The following is a 14896-nucleotide window of genomic DNA, read 5'->3' on the forward strand; positions in this document are numbered from 1 at the left end:
CTCTGTCTACCTCTCCTTTGTAAAGAAAGAAAAGAACTCTGGGGGAAATGTGTTTGTATAGGCGTGCACTACAAAGTTCTTTTGTGATCATTTTCTTCTCAAGCACAACTCATGACAAAGTACTTCAATAAAGTTATTTAATTAGCTTTCTGCCATATTAAAAATAACCCAGTAAGAACATGTATTATTGTCACTATTATTATTATTATTATTATTATTATTATTATTATTATTATTATTAAAAACTGGAAATGTAGACAGAATGAACCAATCATGACGGTTTATGAATTTCTTTTAAAATAATAATAATAATTGTCTGCCGATATCGCTGTGGTCAGAATCTTCTGATCGAAATTGCTTGTAAGTGATGAATTAGTTGAAGGGATTAAGTGTAGATTTATTTTTACTTTGCGGAAAGTATTTTCTGTAGCAAATAACTATGAGTTGAGAATAATTTAGACCCTATATCCATTATGAAGATCATCATCATCATCATAGGTGTTCTGCCATTATTGGCAGGTCATCTGCCGCTAACGAAGAAACTTTCATGCTCCACGGTCTTTCGATAACCTCTTCGTCTTCAGGTACGATTTTTCTGTTTTGATATCGACCATTGAAATTACTTGGATTGAAATTACTTGGATTGAAATTAGAGATAGCATTAAAAGTTCAGCAATAGAAAAATTGGGACACGCGGAAATACGTAGGAACAAACCATGGTTCGACCAAGAATGCATTAAACTAGCAGAGAAGAGAAAACAGGCAAAATTACGGTGGCTACAAAATCCGAATGAAACAACTACACAAAATTTCGCAGATATCAGGCGGGAAACTTCCAAAACGGGATTTTTTGAAAGCTAAAATTAAGGAACTTGAAGATAATAGTAAAAATAAAAATATTCGGGACATGTATAAGGGGATCAGCGAATTTAAGAAAGGCTATCAACCTCGTGCTTATATATTAAAGAAATCTGACGGAACAGTTCTCACCGATACGGATAGCCTCTTAAATAGATGGAAAGATTTCTTTGACGATTTGCTGAACACGCAGCCAAAAACTAATGTGCGTGGAGAAAAGGAGATACACACCGCAGAACCGTATATTCCAGAACCCAATCGAATAGAAGTGGAAGCCGCTATAAAGAAATTGAAGAAACATAAATCTCCGGGTGTAGATGAAATTCCGGCTGAGTTAATTTTAGCTGGAGGCGAAAAATTGTGGAACAAGATACACAAACTCATTCTCCTTATCTGGAACAAGGAAGAATTGCCACAAGAGTGGAAAGAATCAATCATTGTTCCAATTCACAAGAAAGGCGACAAAACTGACTGTAATAATTATCGAGGCATTTCTCTTCTGTCAACATCCTATAAAATACTTTCAAATATTCTGTTAGCAAGATTGACCCCATACGCAGATGAAATTATTGGAGATTATCAGTGCGGATTTAGACGAAATCGATCAACTATCGACCAAATATTTACCATTCGCCAAATACTCGAAAAGAAGTGGGAATACAATACCCCGGTACATCAACTATTTATTGATTTTAGAAAGGCTTACGACTCGGTTAGGAGAGAAACATTATACAACGTTCTTACAGAACTTGGAATACCGAGAAAACTAATTAGATTAATTAAAATATGTTTAAGTGAATCCCAAAGTAAAGTCCGCGTAGGAAAATTTTTGTCCACGAGCTTCCACGTCGAAAATGGCCTGAAACAAGGAGATGCGTTGTCGCCATTATTATTTAACTTTGTGCTGGAATACGCCATAAGGAAAATCAAAGATAGCAACCAGGGCCTAGAGTTGAACGGCATTCACCAGGTTATGGCATATGCTGATGATGTAAATTTAATAGGGGATGATAGGAGAACAGTAGAAATAAATGCAGAGATCTTATTAAACGCTTGCAGGGACATGGGTTTAGAAGTAAATGCAGAGAAAACTAAATACATGGAAGTGCGTCGGGACCGTAATACGGCAAATTGTGGAGGCGTTAAAATATTAAATAATGCTTTTGATAAAGTGGATACTTTCAAATATTTAGGATCAATATTAACGGACGGAAATTATATTCACGAAGAAATTAAATGTCGACTAAAAGCAGGGAATTCGTGTTACTATTCGGTTCAAAATCTCTTGTCGTCGCGAATTCTGTCGAGGAATTTGAAGCTTAAAATATATAAAACGATAATCATGCCTGTTGTTCTGTATGGTTGTGAAACATGGTCGCTTACTCTGAGGGAAGAACATAGACTGAAAGTATTTGAGAACAGGATCCTGAGAAGAATATTCGGACCCAAGAGGAACGAGAATGGGGAATGGCGGAAACTTCATAACGAGGAACTACATAGTTTATACGGTTTACCCAACATTGTTAGGGTCGTCAAGTCTAGGAGGCTTAGGTGGGCGGGTCATGTAGCTAGAATGGAAGAAAGTAGAAACGCTTTCAAAGTCTTGACTGGTAGACCCATAGGAAAACGATCATTAGGAAGACCTAGGCGCAGATGGGAGGACAATATTAAGTTGGATCTCGCAGAGATAGGAATACAAAGTAGAAACTGGATGCAATTAGCTAAGGATAGAAGTCAGTGGAGAGCTTTTGTGAACGCGGCACTGAACCTCCGGGTTCCATAGGCCATAGAGTTAGTTAGTTAGTTAGTTAGATATCGACCATTACTTGTAGCTTCCTTCTCCCCCTTCCTCTCTTTCCTCCCACCATACCCTAGTATGTACCTCATGATAGAGTTCCTTCTTAGCCAATATCCTAATCAGTTTATCTTTCTCTGCTTAGTAACATCTAAAATTATTCTTTTCTTTCCCACCATTTTTAACACTCATTCGTTTTCCGCTCAAACCCAGTTAATTTCTCACCGCTCTTCTTCACACCCACATTTCGAATGCTTCCAGCCTTTTTCATCATGTTTGCGTAATGTCCGTGTTTCTGCTCTTTACTGTAATGTTGATGTAAAAATACAATATTATCTGTGTCCATATCTGAGACTGCCCGTAAAAGGTAATGTTTCCACATTATTATCGTCAACTATTAACCAACTATTAACTATTAACTAGCGCAAGAGTCTTGGTCTTGCAGTTTTTGCAAGAGTCTTGCATGCAAGACCAAGACCAAGACCAGGAATCCCGATGCAAGACCAAGACCAAGACCAAGGGGTGCAAGACCAAGACCAAGACCAAGACCATACCTGCAAGACCAAGACCAAGACCAAGACTCTTGCGCAAGAGTCTTGCACAAGTATGGTACTACTTGATTTTTTATAGAATGTAAAAAGGAAGTGGAAAAATCATTACATCTTTCACGTGAACTTCTTGGCTCCAGTAAAAATACCGCCGGAGTGAATGTGTTCCCAGTAGTTTATGGAATCCATGTGAGTCGATCTGCTCCTGTAACATATAGCTACAGTATGTCGTTTTTTGAATCGGTTGTTCACGAGACGACCGACACATAATTCTATGAATTGTTACAAGCTATAATAACTTCAGTGTCATCATTTGATCATTCACGACGGCCCATGATTAGATTTTGGGAAATCATTCGAAGAATAGTTGTGTCCATAAGAAGTGGATAAGCAAAAATAAACTAGAGCATGTTATGGACACGGTAGCTCAGTGGCAGAGCGTTCATCTCTGGTACATGGGGCCCTGGTTCGATCGCAACTTGTGCTATTTAAATATGTGAGCTTCTTTGGTAAACAAACACCCTGTGCGTGGGTTTTCCCGTTTCCTCGTACTTTCTTCATTCCACCATTTCTCATCATCACTGTTTCCCTTAGCCTCAGTGTAATAATCGCGGGACGTTAAAGTAGATATTTCATTTTATTTCAAAATATATTAGTGGTGTTCTTCTTCCAAAACTAAAGAAATGTAGTATTGAACATCGGCAATTCCGTACAACATAGGTGCCGACTACATGGGTATGGCCTTGGCTCTGAGGTTCAAGCATCCGTTGGAAATTTTTAATGTGTACTTATAAAATTAATATTGAAATAACATTTTCATGACATTGACAAAAAGTTAGCGCATGTGACCGCAAGTTTGATTTCATAGGTGGATGCTTATACGTTGAATAATTGTTTATCAATATAACTTATAGCCCCCTTAGGAATACGGCATATCTAGGATTCAACGATATAACATTATACAACAATAAATAATCTATATTCACAACTGAGAGTGATTTCGTACTTATTTCAAATAACTTGAAGTTTGATGCCGTTATTATGTATTTCTAATGTAGGTCAAAAGTATTTATATAAATTGAGTTTACACAAAAGACATAGGCAGTTGTCGTTTTCAGTTTTCACTCAAATTATTCTAAACTATTGGGGCCGCGGTGGCTCAGTGGTAGAGCGTTCAGCTCTGGTGTTTGGGGTCCCGCGTTCGATCCCAGCCCCCGCCAAGTGAACCTTGTGGTGGACAAATACCGTGTGCGTGGGTTTCCTCGGGGTTCTCCCGTTTCCTCCCACTTTCTTCTTTCCATCATTTTCATTCATTTTTCATCATCACCGTCTCCCTTAGCCTAGCCTTCATAATCGTGGGACGTAAAACTCACAAATTTAATTTCATTTCATATTCTGAAATATGAAGAGGTTTAATTATTATTATTTTTATTTTTTCTCTCTTTTTTGGTCAATATTGCAAAACATATCGTCATAATAATAGCTATTCTGCCATTATTGGCAGGTCACTTGCTGCAGCTGAGAAGCTTCGATGATTGTGGTCCTCAGCTAGTCTCTTCGTCTTAACGTAGCAATTTTCTGTCTTAGTATCTTTCTTCAACTACAATCTCCTTTGCCCCCTCCCTCTAGCACGTCCCTCAGTTCCTCCTCAGCCAATGTCCTCCTCTTAATTACATCTAAAATTCTTCTTTTCTCCCCTACTGCTACTATTTCTTAAACCTTCGCATTCGTTTTCCGTTCACCCCAGCTGATTCTCTCCTTTTTTCTTCATGCCCACATTTCGAAAGTCTAATTGTTTCATCGTTTTTGCGTAATGTCCTTGTTTCTGTCCCATACAGTACATATTAGAATCAGTAAAACAAAATTTCAATATTTAATTGGGAGTTCGTTCAATACAAAGATGAGCTAATCGTGGTTGGAAAGAAAAAAATCTGACGCCTTTAGAGTGTAAAAATAATTTTGCAATTATGGTATTTCAGTAATCTGTGTCGTCTTGATTTTCTTTCATGCGTCTCACTGTCAGGAGTAGCCTCCCCAGTTTGGGAACCAGTGGAGTATTGGATCTGTTAAAACATAAAAATATTACGAAATATTGTGATTTATCTGATGTATATAGTGAAGCGTGATCACCCATTGATAAAAAAGTAAAGGTCATCGCCTATGTTGTACAGTATCATCACACTTACACGAAGGTCAAATATATTACATTTAGAAACATACATTGTATTTCCCTCACTATTGACGCAATGTAGGATTTATTATCCTTTATATCCAGAGTAAAATTTACTTATGAAAATCATAGATTTCTTAAAAGCAAAACTTGCAAGACTCTTGCAAGCAAGACCAAGACTGGGTGTGCAAGACCAAGACCAAGACCAAGACTAGGTGTGCAAGACCAAGACCAAGACCAAGACCGAGTTTTCCAGTGCAAGACCAAGACCAAGACCGCATGTGCAAGACCAAGACCAAGACCAAGACCACCCGGGTCTTGGTCTTGGTCTTGCATTTGCTCATCACTATGCGCATCCCTACTTGGCTGGGGATCGAATAAAGACCTCACGCGCAAGAGGTAAGCACTCTACCACTGTGTTACCGTGTACCCCGTTTTTCAACATAGATAGATATATATGGAACAACTGTGTTATTAAACGTTAAGTTGCAGGATAAGAAAGTACTAAAATAAATAAATAAAATAAGTAAATAAGACGGTTAATTGGATATGTTTGCTTTTTTTTTTTTTTTTTTTTTACAAAAGTAGGAAAAAACAAGTATTTAATGCAATTTTTCTCTGGCTATTTGAATATAATTTTACACGCGTGGAGAACGTCTACTGATGTGATTTTATGATTATTAGACTTTCGAACTATACTATTCATAAGTGTCTTATAAAACGGCTATGTCCGTCCGTTTGTTCATCGGTCTATCCGCCTGTCTGTCTGTCGACACGTTTCAGAGCAAACACGATAAAATATATCGAGAAGTGTTTTTTTTTTAATCCATTCAGCGACCCAATAATAGGTTCCACCTCCTTCGTTAACATTCCTTATCAAACCGGAAGTGAATGAAATTAACCCTTTCCGGTTTCAACGTTTATTGCCATAGAACTAAACTGGCAATACGCTGCTGAAGTCGTCTGCTGTGAATTTTACTGGGCGCAGCCATATTGGTTACAAACAAACTGTTTCTAAGGTGGTTGCTAAGGGCGTTTCAATGGCGTCGTATGTAGCACCTGGGAGTCTTGTGAAATAAACTTAAAATTATGAAGAAAAAACGGCAATTTTTTCATGAATAGTAATGAATATATTTACTCTATGCGTATAGGAAAGCTATATTTATCATAATATGAAAGAAAATTACTCTACATTTTAATTGCTGCGATCGCTAATATCTTGCTGCCGTGATTGACAAGTGACTGGCAACCCCAAGCATATACACGAGTGCCTAATAATAATTATTTTAGATTGAGATTAATTAAAATTATGGAAAATTGACATGCTACATACTTTTGTCATATTGTTTGCTTATCTTCAGTGAAAATGTTTAATATGAAAGGAACTTGATTTTTTTAAATTAATGATCAGATATTCGGAGTAAAGGAGTAATTTCAGAGCTAGAATAACCAATGCATTTTAAAATATACAATTATGAATACCTAATGTCAGAAACTTAGCATCTCTTTATGAGAATAATTTCCTAATTTATTCTTCATTCTTTTGTTAGCGAGTGTCCATACCCTGCATTGCACGGGTAAAGTTGAAAGGCGCCGCCAGAAATAATTATTGAATAGGTATAATTCTCTAACTATCCTATCTATACGTCTGCCACGAACGGCGTATAGATTTGTAACATGCCAGATACGCATTATTAAAACTCATAAGGAAAACACGTACCAACTTACGCTGGGTGGTCACTTTACGTAACACTAAATCTATGATGATTCAGGGCAGTTGAAGCTCGAGCGCATGTAAGGATGCATCTGTAGGTAGCAGGCGGATCAGTGAAGTTGGGTATGCGTGGAAAAAATGGTACGAAAAGCGTACACCAGTCTGGGCAAGTAATCACCACAAGTGGATTTGCATTTCAATTTCTTAGTAACCATGTCACTTTTTTTTAACGCTGTTCCTATGCTCTCCTTCTGCATAAATACTTTTGTTGCACAGAACTAATTTTATAGATTAATTTTCGAAAAATAATCCCGTATTCTTCATGACTACTTAGTGTAGATCGATAGGATGGAACAATTATAGTTTATATCAAACGAAATCAGAAAAATTAACAAGTCCGGTTTAAAGTTTACTATATTGCCTGTACTATACTCTTACCAACATTCATATGTGGTAAGGTACGGTTAGGTTAGCTTGTACTTATTTAAATGTGATTGTTTTACATATATATGTAACGCCGATTTACCAATTTTAAAATCATTCCTTGCCTGCAAATCTCAATTGTTTCAAGAGTTTCAAATGTTTATGTCTAAATGTTACCACAAGGGTAAAATTATCAAACTTGCGGTATTGACGTATCACACTCCAAGCTGGGGCATACACTGTTCGAAGATTATAGTAAGTTAAAAAAAAAAAAAACGCGTGATTCAGTTATCACTACTAAGAAACGATATTACAGTGTTCCAGGTATTAATATGTATTAAATAGTTTGTGAAATTAGCCTTAAAATGTCATACAAGAAAAGACAGAGCAAGGGTGATATTGGTAAGAAGAAAAAAGTATTTAAATTTCTTTGTGGCAGAATATGCAAGGAGAGAAAGTGTCTAAAACACTGAGATATTCATTTGTTCACCCAATCGTTTGTTGTATAGTGTGGCTTTGTTATTGTTCCTCTCGTATATTATATAGTACAATATTTCTAATTTCATTCTTGATATAACAAAAAAAAAAATGCATGTATCTTAAACTATTGTGGTTATATCCGAAAGCGAAACAAATCATTTTCAGAGGCGAGTACATAAACTTCTTTATATAGCCCGCTCGAAGCTGGTTTGTTTGTAACCAGCTAGCTAAACAGGAAGCGGAAATGACGTTTTCTTCACCAGCGTATAGATAGCGACTTTTTTTTTCAGTCGATTCAGCATTTCAAGAGAACATATCGTCACCACCAGCAACACTCCTCTAACAAAAGTTGAAGTGGTTTAAGTTTATTATTATTTCCGGTTTCAATAGTATTATTTTCGGGTTCAGTAGGGCAAAAACCGTAAAAATATATCGAGAAATGGTTTATTGCAATCGATTCAGCATCCCAAGAATAGGTTTCATCTCCTCTTTTGATCCTCTAATAAAACCGGAAGTAATAGAAATTAACCATTTCCGGTTCCAAAGTTGGTCCAACAAGAATAGAAACGGTAATAGATATTAAGAAGCGGTTTTATGGGATCGATTCAGCGTCTCAAGAGAATATACGGTCATTACTCATAACTATGTACGGAAACCGGAAGCAGTTGAGATTAACTAATTCCGGTTTCAATATTTATCACCATAGAACAAAAGCTATAATAGATAGCAACATGTGGCTTTATTTGCAATCGATTTAGCATCTCAGACAAAGTATTATCACCGCTCGCAACACCCTTAACAAAATCAGAAGTGGTTGAAATTTACTCCTACTATTTCCGTTCTCAATACTTATTTCTATAGAACGAAAATGATAATATATTTCGACAAACTTTTTTTTTTTTTTTTACACAGATTCAGTGTCGCGAGACTGAGTTTTGTCTTGACTTTCATCTGTTTGTTAAAACCGGAAGTGGTGAAAATTGCGATTTTTCGGTTACAACATTGATTGCACAATGGATAAAATAGAAATAGATAGCGATGATCATTTTTTTTTTTAATATAGATTCAATACCACAGTATATGTTTCACCTCTGATGTAATTCCTCTATTGTAATCGGAAGTGACAGACATATATTAGCACTTACGATTTCAATATTCATCTCCATAGAGCCAGAACAAAAACGAAAATTGAAATGAAATCTTTACGTTTTACGTCCCACGATTATGCCGGCTAGGCTAAAAGAGACGGTGAGGATGATAAATGAATGAAATTGTGGAATGAAGAAAGTAGGAGGAAATGGGAGAACCCCGAGAATACCCACGCACAAGGTGTTTGTCCACCACAAAGGTCACTTGGTGCAAGCTACGATCGAACCAAGGACCTGATGCACCAGAGGTGAACGCTCTACCATTGAGCTACCATGGGCCTCTAGAGCCAAAATAGTAAGAGATAGAGAGTAATGGCTTTTTTGATGTACTATATCAAGTCTGAGTATAGAATTCACATGTTTTGGAAGGCTACCGTAGTTTTACATTGTGATACGAGACTCATTATTATTATTATTATTATTATTATTATTATTATTAGTAGTAGTAGTAGTAGTAGTAGTAGTAGTAGTAGTAGTAGTAGTAGTAGTAGTAGTAGCAGCAGCAGGCCGATAACCATCCTAAAATTGTAGTAGGGGCCGCCTGAAGTTAGGGGGGCGATCCAACCATATTATAGTTCATCACCATATTATAGTTTATTTGCAAGCCTACCGTGAATTTTTTGGGGGTAGCAAAAATTTAGCGGGGCGGCCCCCTAGACCGTCCCTGGATGTGGGCCTGAGTAGTAGTGTTTGTATAACTACGTATGTTTAACACCAATGTAAATATTATATTTCACGAATTACATAACTAAGGCTTTACATGTCAATATTAATTACGTTAAAATTAAAATTCAAAGGATTGAACATAATCGTTCATTTCGAAAATGATCAGGAATTATTATTGTGAAAGTACACCGTAATAAAAAAAATAAATAAAATAAAAATAAACAAAATTTCACTGCTAAAGTTTAGTTGTAATAGCCCTCATGTAAGCGAAGCACTATTCTCTCAATTCTGAAGAATAATTTTAAGGTATAATGAGCGAAACATTCAGGATGACGGAATTGGCTAAATGAAATGGCATGAAATGAAATATTTTAGTGGAACATTCTACGTTTATGTCCTTTAAGCTAAGGAAAACGATGATTAAGGCAAGTGAATGATGATGGAAGAATTGGCGGAATGAAAACGTGAGAGGAAACGAGGATACCCCGAGAAAACCCGCGGACACGATGTTGTCCACCACAAATTTACTTGGCCGGTTATCAAACCAGAGGTAAACGCTCTATCACTGAGTTGTTGAGTTGAATTTCAGTTTAGCGTCCCTTTCAGCAGCAAGGCTATGTGAGACGTGGACCTACTGATTAACGTGGAATCTGAACCACATGAACTCCTGCCGGGAATCGAACCCGGGTCTCCCGGGCCAAGGGCGCGTATGCTAACCGCTTAGCCACGAAGAAGCTCAGCTCTATCACTGAGCCGTCGTGTTCCAACTGACTAAATGAATAAGGATTCTTGTTAGAAAAAATGAAAAAAAATGAAATGAAATCTTTAAGTTTTACGTCCCACGGTTATGCCGGTTAGGCTAAAGGAGACGGTGATTATGAGAGATGAGTGAAAGGGTGGAATGAAGAAAGTGGGAGGAAACGGGAGAACCCCGAGAAAACCCACGAGCACGGTGTTTGTCCACCACAAAGTTCACTTGGCGGAGGCTGGGATCGAACCCGGGACCCCAAGCACCAGAGGTGATTAGAAAAAATGAAATGAAATCTTTAAGTTTTACGTCCCACGGTTATGCCGGTTAGGCTAAAGAAGACGGTGATGATGAGGGATGAATGAAATTGTGGAATGAAGAAAGTGGGAAGAAACTCGAGAACCCCGAGAAAACCCACGAACACGGTATTTGTCCACCACAAAGTCCACACGGCGCGAGCTAGGATTGAACCAGGGACCCCAATCACCGGATGTGAACGCTCTACCACTGAGCCAGCGCACCCCCAAGGATTCTTGTTAGAGGGAGTTACAGTTTGTCATTTTATCCACCAGAATAAATTCGCGAATTTAGAGAGGAGAGTTGTGACTTGTTAAGTTCTTTTCTGATATAGTCTTGGATTATTATTTCGTTATGTCTATTAAACAAGAAATATTTTCTTTTTTTTAGTTTAACGTCCCACAATTATGCTCCGAGGCTGACGGAGACGGTGATGATGATCATGAATGAAATGGTGAAATGAAGGAAGTGCACGGAAACGAGAAATTCCATGCACACGGTGTTTGTTCACCACAAAGCCCACTTTCGATCAGGAACCTCACACATCAGAGACAATCGCCCTACCACTAAGCCACCACGGCACTATAAAGTTGATTAAAATGTATCTGAATCCATAAGGACTCCCAATCCAAGACGACTCCCATATTTTTAATAAAGGTTTACGAAAAAAAATACTGTGTGTACAGCACAAACTGGATATACATAGTATATTTTAGAACGTACTATAAAACTATACTAAAAACCAAATCAAATACAGTTTCTTTAGCCTTTCTCACTGGAAGGAATTCACTGAATCTGCGAACGTTTAAAATAGTAGCCGAGGGAGAGGGTAAAGTTAAAGCTTAATACCGTAGAACTTCGTTATTCTGATCAATAAAGAAAAACTCCACATCATCGTATGTCGCGAAAGCATGACAATCCCATAATTTCGGGCACGAAATTATAACAAAAACTTTTTCGATTCAGAAATACTGTATTTTGTTCTTACAAGGAGAATAAATAAACTTTTTTATTCCATTGCATGTGCAAGAATATGTTATACAGGCCTTTCTAAATAAATAACCTGCTTACTTCATATGGATATGCGCGCCCCACATAAGAGCCTTTCGTGACTACCTAGATAAGAGGTGTCGTCTTTAGTACGGAAAACTCAAGCATGATTCCCGGTATGAGCTGATATAGTTCAGATCCCACGTTAAAAATGTCGCCGCACTTCTCATAACTATGGTGCTAGAAGGGACACTAAATCTCAAACTGACTGTCAAGTGATTCCAACCTGAAACCTTCTAAAATCCCATCTTGAAAACCAGAAATTCCCATTTCGCTTTTAAATTTCCCACGAGTTATACTAATTACAAAATTTTCAAAATTTATAAGATATGAAAATTGAAATTACTGTATGTCACTTGTTTTCAATATTTGAGTGGATTGTTTGTAAAATTCGATCTTCTAAATTCCTAATAAATAGTTTCTTTAATTTAAAAAAAAAACTATTAAAATTGTTGATGAAAACATTTTTCTGTCAGAATTTAGTATTTCCATCACAGTTTTGTGTTATAATGTTCTACTGAACGTAATGAAACTAAATAAACAACATTATCCAATTATTCCGTGTGAGACGTTTTACAAATTGATTGTTTTCTCATTTGATAATTTACTTTCTTCGGTTCACGATTTTTTAAAAGAAAAGTCCAGAGTACAATTTACGTTCCTTGTTGCTTGTTTATGAGATTCACAAGTTCGTGTATAAATAACTTTCACACCAATATATACTTTCTAATAACAACATTTGGCAATTTAGTACTGATTTCAAGTTGATTCAAAAGTCATTAGCATACATCCTCCTCGTGGAGAGTTTTGTTGCATCGATGAAGTAAATATATGAAAAATCTCGTCTGTGATGCCAATTTTGACGAAAATTCCTTTTGGTAAAAAAAAAAAAAAAAAAAAAAAAATCCCACAATATACAGTTTTCCCCACGGGTTGGCATCACTGTTCCTTTGCGGCCAGTCAGTGAGGCGAAAACCATTGGGAGTATAGGAGTTTTTAACTATTTTCGAAGTTTTCGTGTTTGTCTGTCTGTCATATTGGATTACGTAAATAGTTAAATAAGATTCATTAGATAACCGTGGATATAAGCTTCCCAGTTGGAGATATTTTTTTTTTTTTTAATTTAAAAAAGAGACAAAAAGTCACTTCTGTGCTTGCTGTTTAGTTCGCGGGTTCCGGATTCCCTTCACGATGGGTTGTTTGCCACGACACTGAAAACTGACGTCAAGAAACACTACAGTCAATCAAAATAGAAACAAACTCCAACGCCATATGCAAGAATACATTGTTTTCATAATTATTATGTAGTATGTAAAATGTTACCTTTTAAGTGATATTATTATGTCCTCTTCTTAAATAACAACGTGATATTCCTTACAGTCTTTCTTCTAGAAATAGCTGTAATACAAGAAGTTCCGCTAAATTTTCATAGTGATATCAGTTGCTGATTTTTAATTTGTCTTAATGTGTTTCTATTGCGTTTCTATAGCAAAATATAACTCACAAATACGAAATTATTTTAGAGTACATAACTTTCTGATTAATTTCGCATTTACACTTCGTTTTGTATCACTTAAAACTTTACACTCGGACGCCTTGATTTTTAGTTAAAACTAACACACAAATCTTCGATTGCTCGTTTGGTGTCAAATGCCTTGATCCACTTGCGTTTTATGTTGATTCGATAGATCTAGCTAGCTACTGGAATGGGACGAGCCCATCTGAACTAACTGGTTCTAACTCTGGAAGAACCAAGATACGAATCATTGAAAGAAATACAAATACAGTCACTGCTCATTGTGAGATGATGGCCTACGTGCAGGTACAACATTTCCTCAAGGCTTCAAATGGCAAATTTCACTTCCTCGGAACGGAATTAACACATTCTTTTGGGAACTCACTCTTCTTCAAGCAGCGTCCCGTTATGTTTTACTTAGGATCTCTGCAGGTGGGAGGGTGGATAGTCATGTTTTGTTTAGTTACGGCTAACTCTATCGTGTTATCAATCATAGTTACTTGTTCCGGAGTTTGGCATCCTTTTTATAGTGCCGAGGTTATATGAGACGTAGAGGTGCAGCTTTTAGACACATGAACTTCCACCGGGATCTTGAAAATGAAATCTTTCAGTTTAACGCAGGGGCGGATCCCAGAAGAGGAAACTTTCTTATTTTTATATATATATATAAATAAAACCCATCCCAAAGTTTGGAGCCCTTAAAAGTAACAGTATGACAACTCCCCCCCCCCAGAAGTTGGTCCTGGATCCGTCCCTGGACGTCCCACGTTTATTCATTCTAGGCTAAGGGAGGCGATATTTAAAGCAAGTGAATGATGATGGAAGAATTGGTGGAATGAGAAAACGGGAGGAAACGGGAATACCACGAGAAAACCCATGGACACGATGGAACCAGGAACCCCACGCACCAGAGGTAAGCGCTCTACCACTGAACCACCTTGCCCACGGGAATTTGAACCTGGTTCTTTTATGTATAACGCGAAAACTCTGATAATTTAGCCATGTCACATTTCTATTGTCAATAATTGTTTTTGTAATGTCAGTTGATTTATTTATTTATTTATTTATTTGAGTGTTCTATCCAAAGACAGGTTCTATTCCATTTATCCTACTAACGTGAGATGATAGGAGCGGTAGATCTACCGCTGGTTTAGTGACTAGCACTTCCGCCTTTGATGCACGGGTCCTTGGTTCAATTGCCGGTGACAAAGCACTTTAAGTCATTATGGTGGCTTGGATTCCACCCTAAACTTTAGTTCTGCGTCTCAAATAGTCTCGATACCCAAGAGTAAATTTAAGCAAACAGACTTACAGGATGGCCAGTTTGTTTCCTCCTGATTCCACAAGATATATAGAAATCTGAAAATTTAAAAAAAAAAAAAAAAAGTCTCACTCGATAAATTCCTCACTCACTCGATAGTCAGAATTAGGATTAGATTTGATTTGGGTTTAGCGTTCCTTTCAGTAGTGACACGATATGAGA

At 37.0% G+C, this 14896-nt stretch overlaps 1 protein-coding gene across 2 annotated transcripts in view; it reads right to left on the reverse strand.

Moving 5' to 3' along the window:
- LOC145678837 (synaptic vesicle glycoprotein 2C-like) overlaps window positions 1–14896 on the reverse strand; it is an 81153-nt gene that overhangs the window by 52981 nt on the left and 13276 nt on the right. Inside the window, exon 1 of one of the 2 annotated variants that reach the window (XM_081749390.1) lies at window positions 13221–13714. The exons of the other annotated variant lie outside the window; for it this stretch is intronic. The gene's annotated coding sequence lies outside the window, so the exon portion shown is untranslated. Of the gene's footprint in view, window positions 1–13220; window positions 13715–14896 lie in introns of those variants that run through there. 2 annotated transcript variants of the gene reach the window in all.

The sequence above is a fragment of the Thermobia domestica genome, chromosome 2 (assembly GCF_964235325.1).
Source record: "Thermobia domestica chromosome 2, izTheDome1.hap1.1, whole genome shotgun sequence".
Taxonomy (NCBI): Eukaryota; Metazoa; Arthropoda; class Insecta; order Zygentoma; family Lepismatidae; genus Thermobia; species Thermobia domestica.